General features: G+C 32.7%; 1 protein-coding gene across 1 annotated transcript in view; it reads right to left on the bottom strand.

The window, feature by feature from the left end:
* chinmo (Chronologically inappropriate morphogenesis) overlaps positions 1-22,200 on the bottom strand; it is a 362,087-nt gene that overhangs the window by 171,034 nt on the left and 168,853 nt on the right. The window contains exon 2 of the mRNA XM_085955597.1: positions 5,504-5,634. The gene's annotated coding sequence lies outside the window, so the exon portion shown is untranslated. The remainder of the gene's footprint in view (positions 1-5,503; positions 5,635-22,200) is intronic.

Genomic DNA, 22,200 nt, shown 5'->3' with positions numbered 1-22,200 from the left:
TTTTCAATATTATTACAACGCAATTAAGCTCATTTTCACATTATGCATTCTATTCTATTCATGGATACTTCAGATACCTACCAATATGAATAATTAATTCAACCATATTAGTACTTACACGAAACAGTAAAAAATAGTAATGAGAATTAAACATACCTATCAATAAAAAAAATGTTCTTCGTTTATGGAAAAAAAAATATCTGACGTTTCCTCAGTAGGCAGGTGCCTAATAATTTCGGTAGGTACCTAACAATAACAGTGTCATCCCTTAGGGAAATCTCCTCCAGAAACTTAGAGACCGGAATCATTATCGAGCTAACTCATAGAGATATGAGCATTGTTAACTACACGACATAATAAGTTTCTAGTACTTAAGAGCCCACATGCCCAACGTAGGTCAAAATGGAGATTTTATGGTATTTTCAGAGCATAATCCTAGACATTACTTAAACTTTGTAGATAATCCATTTATATAATTTTGAAGCCTTATTATCCTTTATATTTATTTTAAACATTTGATGACTGCATAAAGTATTTTAAATTATATAAAATAGTATTCTTTTAAACCCCTCGATTTAATGTTTTAGAATATAGTCATATTTCAGTACATCCATGTGGAGTGGTGTTAAGATTTTTTACATGGCTCAGTTAAATCACAATATTTATTAATCTAATACGCTGTAACCTGTAGCCATGGCTCAGTTATATCACAATATTTATTAATTTAATACGCTGTAACCTGTAGCCATATGTCCTGAATAAACCACACGTTTCTCTCTGCAATGTCCGACGTTGTCAATATGTCACCGTGCTCTTCATATACACTTCTTAGACAACACCAACACAATTTTTATTCCAACTCTCTTTATAATCTCCACTACTGAGTACTGGCAAAATCACACAGAAGAAAATATTTCAAGTTTCACAATAAATTTTTCAAGAAAAATCAATATTTTTTTAAATGAAAAAATATATTCAAAATTTAAAAAAAATACAATAGTTTGGTCTTATTTATTTAATATCTTTCATATTAAATTTTCGCCCAACTTTTAATTTAAATTTAAGACTTCACAAATAAGATTATCAAATAAGATTTTTAACACAGAATTTGATGAACTCATTAACTTTACATAAACACAAAAATAATTTAAAACACTTAAGATAAAGTGTTCATTGATGATTTCTTCAAAACACCACACCAATTGATCCGGGAGAGTGTGAGAGCGGGAGAGTGTGAGAGAGGGAGAAAGATGAATATAAAATTCATTTTTTTTTATAAATATTAGATAATTAATGTATGTTGATTTCATAATTAAATATTATTTTATAAAAAAATAAACAAAATACGACGAAATGTTGAACAATCAAATAATTACTAATTCATTTTAAATCATATATAGTATATGTACCTATGTTGTTTTCCACTGTATCGTTTCCCGGATAAAATTCATTATGATTGCAATATTTTGTTGTTTGGATGTGTCCTAGTGTAAGTATACTAGTATAGGTACATCACTTCCATCCCAGTCGTGATTTAATACTGAACAAAAACATTTGACAAATTAATAATTCTATTTTTATAAAAACCACTAAACAGTTTTAAATGAACATTTCGAATATAATACAGGAACAGATATTAACTTAAAAAAATGACTGAATGATAAATATAACTTACTACTATAATAATTATTATAAGCTTACAGCATGCATATATTTTAGCATCGACATATTATTATTTAATAAGAGTAGTAGGTTGGTAGGACTAGGGTTTGTAATCCCGAGATTCCGGCCAATTGAAAATATTAGAAAAGCGGGATTTATTTATTATTGTATCATGTTTGAGAACGAAACAAGTAAACAAATATTTGTTTATTTATAATACCATGTCTTTCCGTCAAGCATAAATAATTAAAAATTAATGTTATTACTTACTTAAAGGAAGCATGTGTAAAACTAAAAAAATATTTAAACCTTTGAAAAATACCAATAATCTTTATTAATTCATACAATTACAGGATCGGAAAATATTATAAAAATTCGTATTTATTTGCGTAGGCAGTAAATTATTAATCAAGAATTTGCTACGACATTTTGTGACGTTTGTTATAGTTTATTTTGTTAGTATGTACCTATAGGTACACTCATATTATGTGACAATTTTTTACAGGTTGAGTAATCCTGAGACTGAAAATTCTATCCGGGATTGGAAACCCTAGAACAGTGAGGTTTGATTTTTTCGATTCACTCGTGGAGACGTTCTTACAAACGAAAATCGTACATTGCCCATTTTTTAAGCAAACCTCCATCATAATAATAATATATAATCTGACTGAAAACCACTACATATTACTAATCAGCCAGTGCTTCATTAGCTGCATACTGTTTTATACGAATAAGCCGACCAATGAATGGCTCCGAATGTTTTACGAACCGTCAGATTTTTTTACGCATCGAATCTAGGTATGTGAATTTAGCAAAATGCTTACCTTATAAAAATGGTCTTGATACTAGAATGTACCCAAATTTTTCTGTTAAACATACATACTTTGAAAACATATTATCATGCATTGCTTGATTCGCGCCAGTGTGCTTTTTCCGTATAGAATGTTACATTCTCAAATCTTGTGAATTAGTCGTTGAATAAAATAGTTTATTAAATTTTCTGTCAACTTAAAACAGCATTTTCTGAATGAATATCCTTGATAAAATTCTCGCAACCAGACTACTTGAATCATTATTGAATTTTATTATTATTTCTTATCAGTTTAAGATAGCGAATTGGACTACTAGACTTTTGGACATTTTGGCCTCTTGTACACAATAATAAAATAACATCAATGCAAAAAAATCTTCGATAATGAGTTTATCGTTGGGTCACACGTAATGGCTAACGTTATTTTAAGATTTGTACATTAAAATTACTATAATTATTATTAAATACGTACATACAATGTAACTCTCATTATAACTATAGTAAACAAGTACGTAGGTACAAGTCTTATTAAAAATAATTGTGGTCAAGTTTAACAGTACAAATAAGTCATTAAAAACAGATATCGTCCGAAACCACAATAGAATATTAAAAAAAAACTTCAAAATTGTCTGTATGTTTTAATTTAAAAATCATAGGCTGATATAATAGAGAATCCACTGCACGATAAATTATTTTCATAATTCAAAATATTATTATACCTACCAACTTTTAGATGCAAAATAAAAAATGGCCCGTGCATATGACGGTACATAAAATATATAATTATGTAACGAAACCGCAAAGTGAACTCTACTACACCAGGAAAAAGATGTGTATACTGAATTAAAAAGAAATAAGCTATGCACCTTTTCCGGCAACAAACTGCGCCTTCTGAGAAATTGTGAACCGAAAAAAAATGATCATTCTAGACCCGTATGCAACATGCATCTCTGAAATGAGTTCTCTGAATTGAAAATTGGTCTACTCTATCGCTATGTATAATAATAGAACGTCTTTTTGAATGATGCATACAATTCTAGGTAAATTCTCTTGATGAAGAAATAATAAGTAAAGTTAGAAGGAAACAGATTTGCATTAAATAAAAATGTCTTATGATTTGACAGAGCGATTATTTTCATAAAGGAAATTGAGTGGCGATGGCCATTGAAAGTGTTGTTAATTAATGAAAATTCTATTAAAATAATATTTTATGTAATTCAGTCAAATATAATATGACGTTCTCAACGGACTATCCTAGTGTATCCCACAGTGGGCTGTACCTAGAGGGAGCTGCAGTTTAAACTCAATCGAAATAACGTCAATATTAACCAAATGCATACATAAACCATATACTGCAGGGACGGTTGTTAAACTCTATATTAGTGTCGTCACATCGTGTGTCATGAATTATGATCACTATTGTGGTTATTTTTTAAATTATTATTTTCCGATATTATATTTTAATAAAAACATGTGAATAATGGCAAAAGTATGTAAACAGTACAATACCTATAAATATAAATTAAACAATTAATATTAACTTTAAATAATTTAACCGTTACTTTATCATATGTTAACTGGATTAATTAACGCATTGCAGATTCATGTATATACCTAGTATGTACCTATACCTAGGCTTATCATACGTCCCGGTTTGACCGGGATTGTCCCGGTTTCACACATTGATCCCGGCGTCCCGGCCAGTTTGATATATTGTCCCGGCTGTTAATCCTCGTATGAATGATTGGCAATAATAAATTGTCATGATTGGCCGTTGACAGAAGACGCATTTTGTAAGTGTTACTAACGACACTTCAAATAGAAAAGAACTAAAACTAGCGCCTGTTGTTGTTAGATACTTTTTACCATTGGAAGGTGTGCACGTAAAACTGCTGGATTTTGAGTCTGTTAACAGCGAGACATCGGAAATATTGACTGAAAAACATAAGTTGAACATTGCGTCGTTATGAGATTGACAAAAAGATAGCTGCATTTTGTGGTGATAATTGTTGTAACACAAATTTTGGAGGCGTACCTACATAGAAGAAGGCAGAATAACGTTTATAGCCGACTCAAACAAGAACTTGGTGTTAATATCGTCGGCATTAGATGTGGACTGTGGAGCACATATTGCACAATATACTTCAATCAGTGGTCTGCCAATCGAAATTGAAGCTCTTGTTGTGAAAATATATAAATATGTTCGTATTTACACAGTTTGAGTAACTCAATTGGCCACTTCAGCATTAATGCAACTTTTTTATAATAAAATTTAAAAAAAAATGATTACCTAAGTGCTGAAAAAAAGTTCATTCCAGCAAGAAGTATGACTGGTACAATAAATAAATAAATTTAAATTTCTGCTGCAGCAGAATTCTTCTTTTGTACATACTTTTAATAATAAAACAATTTGTTTCTTTGACCTGTATCCCGTTCCCGGTTTAGAGTTTCATAATTATGGTAAGCCTACCTATACCGTATTTATTATTATTAAAATGGCCATAAAATTGGGAGATTTAAAAATGGCTTCGTTGTTTCTATATTAGATGTCATAGAATGTATGTTAAATAGTAATAAGACGTATTTGACTACTGCTAGTGGCATATATATATAATAAATAATCAGAAGAATGCTTACAAGGCTTTTTGGTTCTTTTGCGTTAAAACTCGAAAATCTAGAATGAGAGATGTATCCTGTCACAAGTTATATGCACATCTTGTCACATGCACCACGCGTGTAGATTTTTTTTTACCATTCGTAAAGGCTTGTTTACATCGGCTTAGGACTAATCATTATTATGTACTATTTACACTAATACCACAACGTGTAAAAAGGCCGAGTTAGTAATAAGCATTAGTATTCGGCATATTTACTACTAGAACTAACGATTAGTACTGAAAAGTTTAAACAAGCCCTTATACAGCCGATCAACGGTTAAATAGGTTAAACAGTTGATATTTAGGTAGTAGCATAATTAGATAATACCAGATATAGGTATTATATTATTCGTAAAGAAAGATAAAAACTCACTCCAATTTCGACGCCTCGCCGCTTATTTGTTTACTTGATCGCCGCCATCATCCCCAGAGTCAGGCTGACTCTGCGTCCCTCGTCTTCGTCCGATCTCTGACGCGGTTGAGTCTCTCAGGGTCACACCAATTCTGAAAAATAAAACCAAAACACACATTTAGAACAAAATAGTATTACTATAAAAAAATTATCATAGATTTATACATCGGTTTGTTTCACTACTAAAATGATGTCTTGCTGAAGGGGCAGCGTATAAAAACCTTTTTAGTGCATGTTGTATGCATCATCAGAGAATCAAAAACCAGTGTTTCCAATCTAAAAACGCTGTGGTATATTTAAAAAGTAGAAGATTATTTTTGTTTTCGTGCCTGTTCCATGAGAATATCGAAGGTCATTGTTTCCAACTCCACAAAATGAAAGATTTTAAAAATAAAATATACTAATACGTATATTGTAATGATTGACTGTCGACGCCCCTTAAAAAACATCTAATCGTGATTAGTCATTACAAAAATAAAATTTGGATATTACCCTAAATTTTTCCCAAAATACATAAAAACTTCGCACTTTTGCTGTTATATTTATTTTCAAACAATTTTATCTACGGTTTCTTCCTGAACTCTTCTGGTTTGTTGACGCGATTTGATAACACTATTAAAAATGTATAATTGACCAATAATGTTGATTATTGTTAAAAGATGTTTGTTTACCTAATATAAATGTGGATTTATTCAGTTAATGCATAATATTAAAAGCAGTTTTATTGCGTCATCGAATGTGTGGCGTAGGTCGTACAAGTCCATAAAAAGTTACGCCTGAGAAAGGTAAAGGTCCGTGGTTCTGTTAAAGTTAAATATAGGTATAGGCACAGAATCGAATACTACGACGCATGTTCTCACAGGCGGGCTATTATTAATTGTGCTGGCCGTTGAAAATTTGCATGTGGACAAATTTAAAAACAAATTCGTAAATCTCGATTTTTTAAATTTCATTACCGAAAGTAGTTGTCAATAAATAGGCTTAGTTAGTCTTCTCTTTACCTTTTTAACATTCATTGTTTCGTATCATTTGGCATCCATGTTTGTGCATATGTGCTCATTGAACCTTTTCGTAAGTAAGTTATACCCAAAGATGTTTCAGAACTTTCTTCAATGCAGATAGAGCTTTTATATAGACATGAAAGTGAAGCTGTAGCAAATTACACAGTAAGTTATTCTCTGGGATTTATTTATGTTGTCTGACCCGCACTAACATAAAATTGCCTTGTTGAAAAATGACAAAGTTATTTTTTGAAGACAATAAGAACAATTTTAACCACTTCTCTATTCAACAACAAGTAAATCAAATTCACTTAACTTTTCGAAACACATGAATGTGATCGTAGATCTGTACTTCAAACACCATAAATTTGATATTACTAATTGAAGCGGACTATACACGTCCTGGTGGTTATTAAATTATTTACAATAAGTACTACATGCCATATTTTATTTTAATGAATACAATGAATCTCAACTAAGAATTGATAGTTCACACTATTATAGACACTACGTGAGTAAGTAACGTAAGTAAGACGCCAACAGCAGGACACCGTTTACTTTATCATTTACAAACAATTAGACGATTAACGACGAGAAGTTTTTTTCTATAATAAACCAATTCAACAATACGAAAATATTTTTGAATCGATGTTTAAATACGATAAGATTGTACATATTACAGTAGTGGAATATCTGGTAGATAGAGTTGGGTTTCGAGATTTTCCATCCCGAATCTCGAGAATTGAAATTTTTAACATTTCGGGAAATCCCGGATCTCGAGAATCTTTTCTCGGGATTAGGGATTTCTTTATTATCAAATATTAATTGAATAAACGATTTTCTATATGAAAAAAGTGGACAGAAAACACAAAACGTTGAAAGACTGATCGAGGCATTTGACACAATTAAGCCAACGTCGACTCAAAATGAGCGCATCATTAGAAAATTTTGTGTCTTAAAAGCGTACGCGATTGTCAGACGCAGCGATTGACAGTCTGTGTTTTTTGAAATTCCATTTTAATAAGTAATGTTTTGAATTATTTTTACACACAATTACATATTTTGAATACATTTAAATATATATTTTTTTGGAATTTGTCTGTTTTTAGACTGATATTAGGATTTTTACAAGTTTTTTTAAATTTCCCGATATCTCGAGAATTCTCGAGAATTCTTTTCTGGAAATCCCGAATCTCGAGAATTTAAAATTTCATCATTTTGGAAAATCCCGAATCTCGAGATTGAGATATTCTCGGGAAATGCCCAACTCTACTCGTAGATAAGCTGAAATTCTTTTATTGACGAATTATTTAAGAGAAATTTGGGATATTTATTTGTTGGCAATAAAATTGGTAAAATATTACCTACCACTAGATTGTTTAATTGACACAATTGCTCAATCAATTTCTAGTGTGTTCTTCTTTACTACGTCCTACTGTGTGTGGTCATGAACGCATTTCATAGCAAGTTTCACATCGGGAATGAAGAACTATAATAATAATATGTACCTATCACTTTTGACAGTTTATGTAAGTAATAAATAGTCTTCTTAGAACTATTTCTTCAAAGACATCCTGCATTTTTGTTACGGTATCATTTTCTTATTAGTCACCCAGGACCGTGGGACCGAATTCGAGATGGCATACACTGGGAGCGATATGTTAATAATAACGCGTGTGAGAGATGCGATTGAGAATTATGTGGCAGTACGTCACCGCGAGCTGTGGTCCATCTCCGAGAGGCCAATTTTTTTCAGTGGGTGACCAAGCTGCTCGCCCCGGATGGTAAACCACAGGAGCAGCGATCGGAATACGGACCCTTAACATGTTCCAAAGTAAAAAATATACTGCTGCATGTTTTGGTCGACTTCGACTTTGGTTCGACATTTTTAACATATTTTTTTAATCTACTATGATACAAATATGGTGTATCGCTGTACTACATAATGTAGTAGGGTTCCGTGATTAAATCAAATCCGGAACCACTACCTAATTGTTTGGGTCAATAATTGACTGTGGTAGCGCTAATCCCATACAAATGTCTTACCTACATCTCATAATTCGGTACTGTGATGGCAAACGGATATGTTATAACTGCTGTTTACGCAATTTTATAGGAGAGCAAAAACAAAGTTTTGAAATCAATCTGACTAGAGTTAGGTTGTAAGATATTTTGAAGTATGTTATACCAAAATAAGCGGAATTAACATACCAACACAAACCTCAAATCATTTCTTTTAAAAAGAGTGAAGTTTATCTATTTTGCATTTTAAGCAGATATTATATCTTTTGTCCATATCAACTTTTTTCACATTTGGTCAGATGCAGATATCTTTTAACGTTATTTTGTGACCAATAAAGTTACAGCTCTAATATTTTGCCACATCAAAGAATATACAATTTGGAACATATTATTATGGACGAAAACTTAAAAAGTGAAAAAACTGCAGTTATAACCGTCTGCCATCACAGTAACGAATTATTGTGCGTTATCCAGGCACTGCAGTACCAGGCACATTAATAAATAAATGACAGGCAGTTGTCTCCAGACCATCAAAGCGTCAAGACTTGCACTAGATTGACTGCCCTAGCGTCATCAAAGAAGAAATTCAATTACGAGTTACGGTTTCACCAATGCAGCGTCAATCACCGTAATTCATAAACAATCATAATCTCATTACCCACCCATCCGTCATAAGTACAGTGCAACGGTGAGAGTGATCATACTAGTTGTGTGAGTCCGGGAACACGGAACCAGCCCAGCGCGCCCGCCATATCAACATCAAAGTTTAGTGCCTGGATTGAATCCCTGAGTAACCGCCCTTCCCCCGCATTCAAATCATCCCCTTCCTACAGTCCACCAAAAAGCGCCGCCACTAATCGTTTCATCCAAACCTCTATGACGAGTTGTCACTTTACGGTCGACATATCCAGCACATTGCCATTTCATTTGCTTAACGACGTCTTTCATATCGCATACTCTTACTTGCCTTCTTATCCATTAATTTCTTTTGTGGTCTTTCCGCGTTATGCCCAGAATGCAGATTAACATCCATTTTGCGCTACTCGTACTTCGATTTCTTTCACATGAATGGTCCATGTTTTACATGCATATATACGTGAGCACTAGTAGCACACATTATAATACCCATAGTATAGCTTATCACCTTGCGAAATCGAATTACATTATTTTTTTCTATCTACGGATTGTACCTACGACATATTTTACGGGCGTAAAATAATAATATGTCCATCTTATGTTTGCTTCTTCTTCGGCTTGTCCCCCTTAGCTAGAGTATATGGACACCACATGGCGCATAAAGCCCAAGGACCGATCTATGCAATTATATATTTACATTAAACGTAATGCTTATTCTTGAAGAGTATTTATTTGTCTGCTATTTTTTATACAATGCGATCTGTAATTTATTATTATAGGTATTTTTTCTCTTCGAACGCGTGCCATAGGTTCGTCACCACTGCTATAGATGGTATTTAGCGGCCTTCCAGAACATCGGAATCCGGTTGACTTGAACAACAGGAAATCCATGTTGAGATTCTCTTCTGACATCCGCACCAGACGGTCGAGTCAGGTCCAACGTCGCCTCTTCACTCTCAGCGTGAAGAGAGACTGCTTGACACGTTCTCTTATCTCCTCGTTACTCCTAAAGTCATACCACCGCACACCCAGTATCAGTCGCAAACATTTGTTCCCGAACCACAGTACATATACGGTTGCTCTGAGCCTTCGTTAGGTGCCATGACTCGCTACCGTAAAGCCGCACCGTCAGAATGCAAAAGTCGAATGGCGGCATTTTACGTCCGTAAAAGTTTTTGTCGCAAAACTGACCTATTTTAGTCGCAAAATACGCAAAGAATCCATGATATTTGGTTTGGCGAGGTGATACGCTACACTATGGGTAATAGTATTTGGGAGGCCACTTTTTAAGACACTATTCAGACAGTAAGTATCATTAGCATCGCAGTCGAAAAATTATCGGTTTCACGAAATCCACTCTTAAAAAGTGTATTATCTGCAATCATTCTTTAATTTTCCATCCCCAAGCAAAACATGACTGCATACCCATACGGGACGTCGCTGCGATCACCGTCATTTCTATCAGATCTTGAATCGATGTGAACTTATCCATATTATCACGCTCAAATTATAAAATTATGTCCAGTCATGGCATAGTAAGTTAGTCGTAGAATTTAAATATTTAATAAATAATTTTATTTATATTTGCGGTTCGCCGGTTGCAAGTCCGTGGTTCGATTTGATCGAGCGTAAAAGCGCAATGCGCTGACGACGCCCACCAAACGGCATTTAATTTAAATACATACACACATCTATACACAAAGTACCTTACCAATATTTTCGGTCATATAATATTACTGTAATATTACAAACTCCTGTACTGCATGCCCTGATTCGGAGAGTTATTATGACATCGACGTGACATGTGACATCAAAAATTATGTAGCATCATCATGATAATTCCTGAATATAATAAATACCTAGTATACGTTCACACTATATAATATAAAGCGTTAATACTTTTAAATAAGTAATATTATTTTCAACAGTTTTGAATGACGTGTAGGACAAATACCACTGACTTAGTTACTTAGTAGGTTGATAGAATGAATAACTACTGAAACTGAATACGTCTAGTTAAATAAAACTTTTAAGAAACCTTTTCAGGAGGCAGTTTCCTCCGGCAATATATTTAAGAACCGATGTTTTAACTAAAAAAATGTGTATATAAAATCAATTGACCCTATAGTTTTATACACTGCCTAAAAGAAACCGGTGTTTCAAGTTACTTTTATGTTTTATTTTTATTCGATACCTAGTCAAAACTGTAATTGTAATAGTAAAATTATACATAATATACTGAAATGCTTGGATCGTTTGGTAGATATATTAAATAGTGAATTCGATATTATTATCCATATTAAAACATGAATATTTGTACGGTATGCTTGCCTGGTAAAAGTGGCTGATGGCGAACATCGGCGAGAAGTGACCAACTAAAGGAATTCATTAGAAAACCGATATCATCCACCACAAGACTTGCAGAGGACAGGGAACGTTGGAGAAAGCTGATCCATAATTCCAAAGCACCTAATTCAGAATTACGATCCTCGGTCATGGGGGTGATGACTATGAAGAGAGATAATTATTACACAGTAATACAGTGATTTTTAAGTATTTTGGTCTCGCGGCACCCTACGTGTCTAAAGAATTTTTACTATTCTTACCCCCCAGTAGACATATAATGCTTCCCGATATTATGTTTGGTCTCAAACCTACATATACTATATTATTTTGCATGGATATACGCAGCAATTTTTAAATCTTGATATACGTAGATATGTAATATACAAATCGTTAGCACCGCAGGCGAAAAAATGTCAGTTTCACGGTATCTACTCGCAAAAATTGTATTATTTGCATTCTTTCTTTAATTTTCCATCCCCAAGCAAAGCATGATTTCATACCCACCCAGGACGTCGCTGCAGTCACCGTAATTTTTCTCGTGTGAGCTTCTCCGTATTATTTTCCAACATTTTTTTAAGGAACCAGTGACTAGGTAAGGTTATATAGGAGCGGTTCAATAAATATATTATATAATGTGAGAACAAGCATTGGAAGTCACAAACTGGAGTAATAAAGGAATGCATCATTGTCACCGTACATCAGCATGGCGTATTCATCAGCATGGCGTATGATCGTCAGGATTTTTTCAGCTTACGGCATCCCTATATATCGGTCGCGGCGCACAGTTTAGACAGGTACCACTCTATAATAGTAATAGGTACTATACATTCAATTTATATCAATGGGGTTTTTCAAGCTGACATATTTCACATTTTACCCCTTTTAGCGCACCGGACGATTTTCCGGTATGTGACTTGTGAAGGATGGGAATACATTTTCTTTGGGTAAAGATAAAAAACTCACTGCAGTTGTGCATTGTTATTGCGTAGTAGCTACATATGAAACGACTATTAAAGCTTTTAAAATGCATTATTAATTTCCCTGCATTTTTAGTCTGCGTATATTATGTGGATGCGCCACATGATGGCCGAAATCAAAATAATCAATGTCGAATCTGTTGCGCAAAAAATGGAGACACTTTATTAGTACCTACCTAATATTAGATCATCACGGTCAGCAAGTGATGTCAAGGGATTTCATTAGTGCAGAATGTAGAATACTTATTTAGTAATTATTTTAGAAAAATATCACGCCGTCTTCCCAGATATTGCTCAATATTCCCCAAATATACTTGTCTTATCTAACAAGAATAAATTTAGTAGGTACGTTAGAATAATAGAGTGCATAATATGCATTCATATTTATGAGGTAAATGAAAATGCTTAGCCAGTAGATAAAATCACAATTATCAGTAACAATCAATTATTAGTAAAATTATAAACTCAACATACTTAATACGTCCTAAAACAATAAACAATTTATTATTTAAAAAAAAAAACCTGAGTGACGATTGGATCATGAAAATAAATATGTCGTAGTAGGGAAGTATTATAATTGAGAACACAAAAAAGGACATAGATAGAGAATATAATATGTTTAAATAAAAGTCGCTTTTCTGGTAGGTACATAAGGATGTTATTAATAATAAATGCATATTAAAGCAAATATCTTGTAACATTGACCAATAATAAAACTTCTTGCGAGTCTCGAAATGCATTGGACTACACAGTATTGTAAGTTTAATGTACTTGCGAGTATTAATTTGAGAAACTAAAAGATGCATAGGAAAGAAAATCATAAATAAATTATTAATTTAAAAACAACTCGGCATTAGACATAATATAACTAATGCTAATTTTATCTGAAGGATAATGAATGCACATTTTTTTATTTAAAGGGATCGGATAAAAAATGACTTTTCAAACTTTACATTTCAATAGCAAAGGTATCAAATACGTTGAGCTGTTTAGGTTGTACAAAATAATGATGATTTTGAATCTATTTTATATGTATGACATGACCCCAACACACATACAACAGTCAACGTAAATAACTATGTTCTTATGATGAATTAATTTTATTTACTGTTTCTCTGTTTAAGTTATAAAAAGTAGGATTTAAATGAAAATAGGAACGTTCAAATAAATAATAAACTCGTTTACCTTAAGAATTTAATGACGATGATAATTTCTCATCATTTTACACGAATAATTATGTAAATTTAGAAATTATGGTACACTTTGTTTAACCATGGTTAGATTATAATATAATGATAAAGAATTCAATAATTACAAATACTTTGGTTAAATCTTAATCAGTCAAACCAATACGGAAGGATTTTACAATATCCTTCTAAATTTGTTATCGGGCGGTGTTGCAATATCTTACATAACAAAAATTCAATTCCGGTTGACTTAATAATTTCCAAATAAGGAAAAACTAACAGTATTAAAAAAAAATATTACACAACCGCATAAATTTAGTACATACGCATTAAAATATAGAGTGAGACAAGAACCGCAAAACTAAAATATGACCTGAAGAATATTATTCTGCAGGTTTTTCATATCGAGGACACCCCTTAAATTTTCTACATAGAATATCAAAATGAATGTACCTATACATTGCATTATGCGTGCGGGTAACTTTTACGCATCGGTTTAACATAAGCATACACCAGTATCTAACGTATCTACTCATTCCTTGAAAATAATTTAATAAACAGAATTAATTAAACATAGGTAATATTATAATTGCTACATACACATGTACGTATTCTTCTATCGATAAGATTTTTAAATGTCTAAAAATAGTACATATTGTGATGGTAAGATATCAATTAAGTTGTTAAAATATGAATACCACTAGCGCCACGCTGCGGTAAAATAATAAAGATTAATAAAATAATATACTTACATGAATATCATATTTTTTTTTAAAGTTAAACATCGTCTGTCATTAATTTATTATAAAGGCGTATTAACCACGCATTACTACGTATATTCATACTATATGATAATGAATATCACACTGTTGGTTTCATTTATTCATCATTGACTACTCGCGACCCGAGAACTACAGGGTTCTAAGTGAACAACTGCAGCAAAAAAGTTATGGGCTGTTGAAGTTTTGAACGCTTGTATTTTGTTAATTGTGAATGTTTTCAATTATTTTTTTGATTGAATATATCAATGATGGTACTGTTATGTTGTAACTATCAATAAAACTACGTTAAAACTAGTTTTTAGTGGTTAATTTTATACATCATAAATTCAGTTAGAACTTTGTCCACCTGAAACTCAAACAAATCACCTTTACTACAAGGTTCTAACTGAAATTTGTATGGAAATCCTAATCATTCAGGACACATAGTTTCACTTTTCATGTTAAAATAAATAAAATTCTTGAAAGTTATCTAATAGAATATTTTTTTTCGGAGAAAACGTATGGAAATTGTTGGGAAAATGGAAAATTTGGAAAAACTTAAATATTTTTTTTGTATTTTTTGTTTAATACTATTTTAAAATGAAAATTATGTTGAAAATATAATTTAATAAAAATACAAAACTATTGTTGATGCAATAAGCCCAATGTTTATTGTTCAATTTCAACTGGCTTGTTGTCTTCATCTACATCAGATACATTTATTGTAATTGTGTATACTAGATTGTTGTTACTAATGGCTGAGGGAATGTTGTGTAAAAATTCTTCTATTAAATTATTCGCCTCAGTTTTAGAATAATCTTCAAGCCAGCAAGAAGCATGACGTCTTTCAGATCCATCATAACATCATAATGGTATTGTATAATTAATATACTAAATCTCTATAGTGTGAGAATTCTCAGGAATAGGGATTTTAGAATACAACATAACCATTTTTTCACCTCATCTACTGAGATTTGAAATATCTCAAACATTTATATCACTTCCAGGAAGACTTTTAAACCTTAAACATTAAATCTATGAATGAAAGAGCCTTAAAATACTCTCAATATTTAGACATTATTATTAACAAAAGGTTAAAGAATAAAGTGTACAATGTTCGTTCGACATTCACATTATTAAAATAATCAATTACGTTGGTATTGAAATTAACGGTTTGTGAATATGTAACTGTAAAGTCGTTTGTAATGAAATTTTATAAAATAACGATAATATAATTAAATCTTACTTACGTTTCATAATATTATTATTCATCTATTAGTGAGTTCACAATTTACTGTTGATATCAAATATCACGAAACATTTTTTTGAGGTTATGTATCTCGAAGGTATAGTAGTTTATGTAAATACTCATGGTTTATTGTTAAATACACTGCATGAAGTCTAAATAATAAATTTAAAATACAAAACAACAAGATTTTACTCTTCAAATTGCAATTTAAACCATTTTAACAACTTTAAATGTATTTACAACCACGAAATGTCAAAGCACATAGAACTTTGTAGAACGACAGATCTTTTTAGATTCTGATAGCACTCTGTAGTACCACAGATATTTTGTAAAGTGCACATAGAACTCGGTAGTATTGGGGTTTAATGAAAAAATATAAGAAATATTGACCTCATATTGATATAGTATGTAGATAATGTGACTTGGAAGACTTCCTCATTATTACTTTAGTTTGGCCAAAAATCGACACTTAGAACCTTGTAGTTCTCGGGTCGCGTACTGTTCAACGGGCATTCATTCTTTTCCAATGGGACGCACTACTTGACCAATATACATATACATACCACAATACAATTATTTATAATTCAAATAATATGCCAGATACGAATTGCTATGCCTACTTACCTACAAAACGTCGGACAGAGTTAACCAAAATCACTAAGTACACGCATGCTTCAATTATATTTGATTTGTATTAGTCAATTTAACTAATTATCTTGCTTAATGCATTTAAAATATTGTCGATTCGTAAGGTTATATTATATTTTTTTCCGTTGTAAAAACAAAATAACTTGTACTTGAACCTCACATAAATTATGACGTAATACCTAAACAGCAATAATAATAACTAGTCCCTTCAAGGTTAACCAGCCAGTACCTACACGATCTAATAAAAAAAAATCATTGATGATGGGAGTATACAAATTATCGAAAATGTTGTAAAACTGCTTTTAGGGACTGCCCATTTATGTAAATAACGTGCCATTTTTAAACGGACAGTCTTGAATCTTGATGATAACTGCTCATTATGCACGAAGGTTTTTAATATTATGGAATATTATAGTAAAAAAAAATATATTGTTAAATAAAATCAGGTATTTTAGCATAAATTTGTTTACTGTTTTTCATCATAACAGCAATGCCAAAAGTTAAGAGTATTTTAAACCGGATACGAAAACTATGCAGGACCTACAGGTGTGTAGGTACGTTTGTGTTCCAAACACAGAAGATTAAAGTTAATGGCCTCACCAAACCACTCCCGCCCGCCCCTCTACTATGTTCACGCCGAAAATCTACGTTTGGAAGCATATTTGTTTATAACTGGCAATGTCTTAGGAGCAGTTACACAAAACTGAAATCGTCATGCACTCAAGTGTATATTGATTGAATTCACGTGACTTTAAGTTAAGAGTGACCATGGGAGAGAAAAGCACGTAGAGGCAAAATTTTAAAATATAATACGAAACAAAAGCTAACACAAAACTACGGATAAATCTACGTGAAGAGATCTTCACGTCGGCGGTATGATGCCACAAATTTTCTAAATCGGACGGTTCCATGGGTCGAACAGCTGGTTGAACCGACTTGAGCGAGTCTTCTCTATCCGTACACATTCTAAGACATTCTCGGAGGGTGTGGTTTTGATCCTGTATTTCTCCGCCACCTCAACACGATGAACGGGTCACAATACCAAGCTAATAGAGCCTGCCAGCAAAGTTATCATGTTCAGTCAAGAATTGTCTGGTGTAATGGTCCATTTGAAAAAACAAATATGCGAGTCTGCCTTTGGTAGAGGCATCACGTTTTTCTGCCGGGTCAAACACACCAAGTCAAGTCACTATTGACCAAGGCATTAAAACCAGTTTCGGTTTACGACTTGACGGTCACCCCATAAAACGCAATAAATATACAGCCCACCTGAATATTCTCAAATATTACAAATATTGAATGGTCGTTTCGAATCGGACGTGACGAATTGCAACATAGGTCGTGTTCGAGTCCCATTCGGTACACATTTTTACCACGTTTTTATTAGCTCATATTCTTGTTTGTCCGGTTCAGATTTTTTGTTGTGTGTCCAGTATAAATTTTTTCTTGTTTTTCCAAGATTTGTATTGGACGCTTGAAGATTTTTAACTAACTTCCTCTAGCTAGATATTTGAAACTTTTAGAATATATCAGAACACGACGACAATGCATTCTTTTAATACTTTTAGTCATTTTTAAGCAGAATTAAATTCATTTTCAGTTATTTCTGTTTTGTATAGAAAATTATCATTGTTAGTTGCTAAGGGGGTCCTAGCAACTAAATTATTAATATATACGTGCGTTACTATGGAAATCAATATGAAATGTCAAAATGACATTTCAGTATTCTCTATTTATTCAGTATTTCTATCAATTACAATAAAAAGTTTTTATTAATACATAGAATTGTCAAGTTTATATGATTCAACAGAAAATTTAAAAACGTGGTACCTAGGTATATAAAAAGTTCTTTTTATCTTGTAATTATTTTGTCTTAATGGGTATGATTATAAGTGTGTTGTTAAATAATTATGAAAGTATGTTCAGTGAAAATGCTATACCTAACCCTAGCCATAGACTGAAAAGAGTGACTGTTTGACTAACAATTAAACAAACCATTATCAAGAAACATACAGTATGCATCGGTGTTGATTGTATTGTTAAACTATTTTTTGTATTTGTTTTCTTTTTTCATCTGATGCTTATCATTCGTTTATAGTTGTATTATAACTTGCTTTATTATAGCCAGTTATCATTAAATTTAAAAGACACGTTATGAACGTTCTGAATTTATAATTTGTTATGTACCTACCGTGTTTTAAAAAATATATACCTAGGTATACACGTTTTAAAGCGGACGATTTTACATTAGGTGACCTTTACTTTTTATTATTTTGTGCCGAAGTACTTGTATAGTTTTTACATAAGTGTATTTCTACATAATTATCTGTAGTTAGGACGAACGAGTTAATCGTTAAACTACAAAAATGAAACATACATTGCCTGCTGTAATAAGTTAGGCATAGAAAATGAAATACGGACAGAGCCAGACATAGCACAAAAAACATTGTTAGGGTATAACGATAAAGAAAATAGCAGAGAAATGAAACACGATGTTGAGAGTAAGTAGGCAGCCCTTCCTCAAGGCGTCGGCTGTTTAGGCAGACGCCGTCCTAACCCAACCGCCAATCTCGACGCGCAAGTCGCCGCACACCGCAGTAATTCGGCAACATTCTGCTGAGGATATCGTACTTGCCCACTTACACAGAGTGAGAGATGCCAAAAATGTTTCACTTTCACAAAGGTTCACGGAACAAAACGATGTGCCAAATTTTAAACAGTAGACGGTATTTTGCAAGACAATCGGTAGACAGTCGTAAATGTTTATTAATTATTATTACCTACTTATATTTTCAAGCACCCGATGACAGACTGTACTAGATATAATCATGCCAAAACTGCGATTTGTAAGTAATTGAATAAGTTAAAAAAATATATTCAGACGGTGAGTACTAACCTGGTAAATAATGGCACTAGGAAACATACATTTTCTTTTCTTCTAGACTAGGCCACGGAGTTGTATAATTGAACTGGGTTAAATCATGAGGCAAAAAACAAAATACTAGGAGGTAGGGTGATCGAACGAGACAATCCGATTTAACATAAGACATATTAGCATTGTGGGCAATAGTAACCATTGACAATATACGAATGAGCACTGCTTACTTCCTGCGCATGGAATAAAATGGGATTTTTGCACCATGCGGTGGTCTCCATCAATAAAGAGATTAAAGTACATAATTACTTATCTTCCTCGTGTCAAAGTCTTCATCCCCTACAAGACGTGTCTCCAGAAGACGGTAAAAGCAACCACGTTTACCTCATCATGTTGCATATCGCGTAAGAACAGCTGATGTTCAATGATTTTCAGATCGCCGCACATGCAACTGGACCATCAAATATCTCCCATTCCACTACATTATCTTGAGTACGCCCTACTTTACTCCATATGCGGTACTTGTGATCGATACCGAGGTAAATGTTCTGCTGGCCCTATGCATTCTTTGAGGCTGTCGAAAGCTAATTCAGTTTCCTATGCGGACAGTCGGTCCTCTTCGGGTGTGACGATCAGTGTTGACGTTGTTGCCATAAAGATTATCTTATATGGAAATAATTATTTGCATCGCTTACACACAACCTAATAAACCCAACGATATAAACCATCATGTACAGACCCTTTCTTAATTGGGTTTATCACATGTAATTATTGATGACATATTATGGTATGTGAAATTTTTTAGGACTGTCACCTAAAACTGAGGTCGCTACACACTAAGTGTCAGTTAAATTTTATGTTCGCCAGCTACTGTCTGACTTCACAGGTTCACGGATCAAGTATAATTATTGCTGCTTCCAGTGATAACGTCCGAAAGCGAACAATCAGAAAAAATAGATCAATGATTATTACATGTATACGCATTGCTTTCCATGTCCGTGTTATTTTCGCTAAATGTGTTTAATTCTTATTACATCTTCAGATAATAAATCAGAAAGAAAAGTGCTTTCAAATTTTCATTTTATCATAAAACTAAAATTAAAAAGTCTATTAGCGATATTATGTATGTCACTTGCATACCTTCTAATAGTGTGTTCGGTAAACATTAAGAAAATGTCAAACATGCATGGCCGACCTATAATTTGTTTTGATTACTACGAATAATCGAATTTAGAGGTTGTCGAGTCGGTGACTAGAATATTCATTTGGTGAATAAATTGGTAGTTTAAAAATATTACAATAATATCTTAATCACACAATAATACTTAAATATGTGACATAGAAAAATATGCAATATCAGTAGTTTGAAACGTATCATTAAAAGCATTAATAGATTAATGAGATAATAATCATTGACTTTTATGCAGTATTGCCAATATTATCGCATTTATAAAATATTGAATATCTGTCGCGACGAATTCGTCATATATTTAATTGTACAATAGGTTACCTCCTGCTAATACCTAATAATCTCGATGACTTAGCCTACATACTCGTAGATGCCCGATTTCCACAAAAATAATTAAACATGACAACGTCTCATCGTAGTATAGATAACTGATTTGAAGGTTTAACGTAATATAATATAGAAATTCGAACGGTTCCACTGAATAATATATTTGTGCAGTGGTGGCGAACCTATGACAAGTGAGATGATTTGACATGGTACGCGTTTGAAGAGAAAAAATACATATAATAATAATAGACATATCGCATTGTATAAAAAATACCAGGTAAATAAATACTCGTCAAGAATAAGCATTACATGTATTGTAAATATATAATTACATAGGTCGGTCCTAAAGGCGTTATGCATCACATATAATATTAGCACTAACATCAGGCGACGGGGGAAGCCGCGCCGCAATTTCTAATTTTGATCGATTTACAATGATTGAGACCACTATAGGGAGAGAAAGGCTCATCCGATCGGAGAAAATTATGGTGTCAATTTGTGTGTAAAGAACTAATTAATACATTAACAAACAATCTCATTTCTACCCACAAAAATGACTGCACCAAATAAGAAACAAAAACTTGGTGAAGCTAGTAGAAGTAATTCTGGCAGACAGTTTCAACATTGGTGCACCGAAATGTATGGCATAATTCAAAAAAGTGATAAAGCTATATTATATTCTGTTAGTGGTATCTAGAACATCATCATTTTTTTAATAGGGTTTTTAAAAACTATTTTTCCCCCGTGAAAAACTGCTCGGCACGTCAGACAGTCGAAAAATAATATTTGGGAAATTTTGGCACGCGTACGTAAAAAAGTTCTCCAACCCTGTCTTGGCGGATTCATCACTTGTGCACTTGGTGATTCACAAAACAATTTAAAATATCAATGACAAAACAAAACATTGATTCCGTTTCAATGAACTTGGGAGGTCTAAAAGCTCAACAGAACTACTTTCAATAAAATATAATAAGGCAGATGATAAGACACCTTTATTTTTCACAGTAGTCCTGTGTAAATTTTGCGATAAAAAAAACTTGTTTTATTAGGCCCCAATATATATAGCCCATGTCCACTTCAAGCGTAAATCCGGCAATGTATGTTGACACATGACATACCTACATATTTTTCTTGCGTTTTTGTAGTTTCGTCTATTTTACTATCAACCACCTGCCGCCGTACGGATGACTATCAAAATAGACAATAAATGACTACATTTATATTACATTATATAGATTGAAAAACTAAATGGCAAATTTAGGAGACCATGTGGAAGCAACTCAACTAATTATATTGAATAGAAATCCATGAGTTTCTATAAAAAGCCAATAGATCTTGGTCGGTGTACACCTGAGAGCATTAAACGAGCCGAACGTGAGCTGCGGTAGAATTCGTGGCGTGCTTGCAGTGATACATAATATGGCGAATGCGCGCCGAAAA

This window comes from Rhyacophila brunnea, unplaced genomic scaffold (genome assembly GCF_057557595.1).
Source record: "Rhyacophila brunnea isolate RB1 unplaced genomic scaffold, BYU_Rbru_1.0 scaffold_5, whole genome shotgun sequence".
NCBI lineage: Eukaryota > Metazoa > Arthropoda > Insecta > Trichoptera > Rhyacophilidae > Rhyacophila > Rhyacophila brunnea.
The sequence above is the reverse complement of the archived record's forward strand: the minus strand, read 5'-3'. Positions and strand labels throughout refer to the sequence as shown.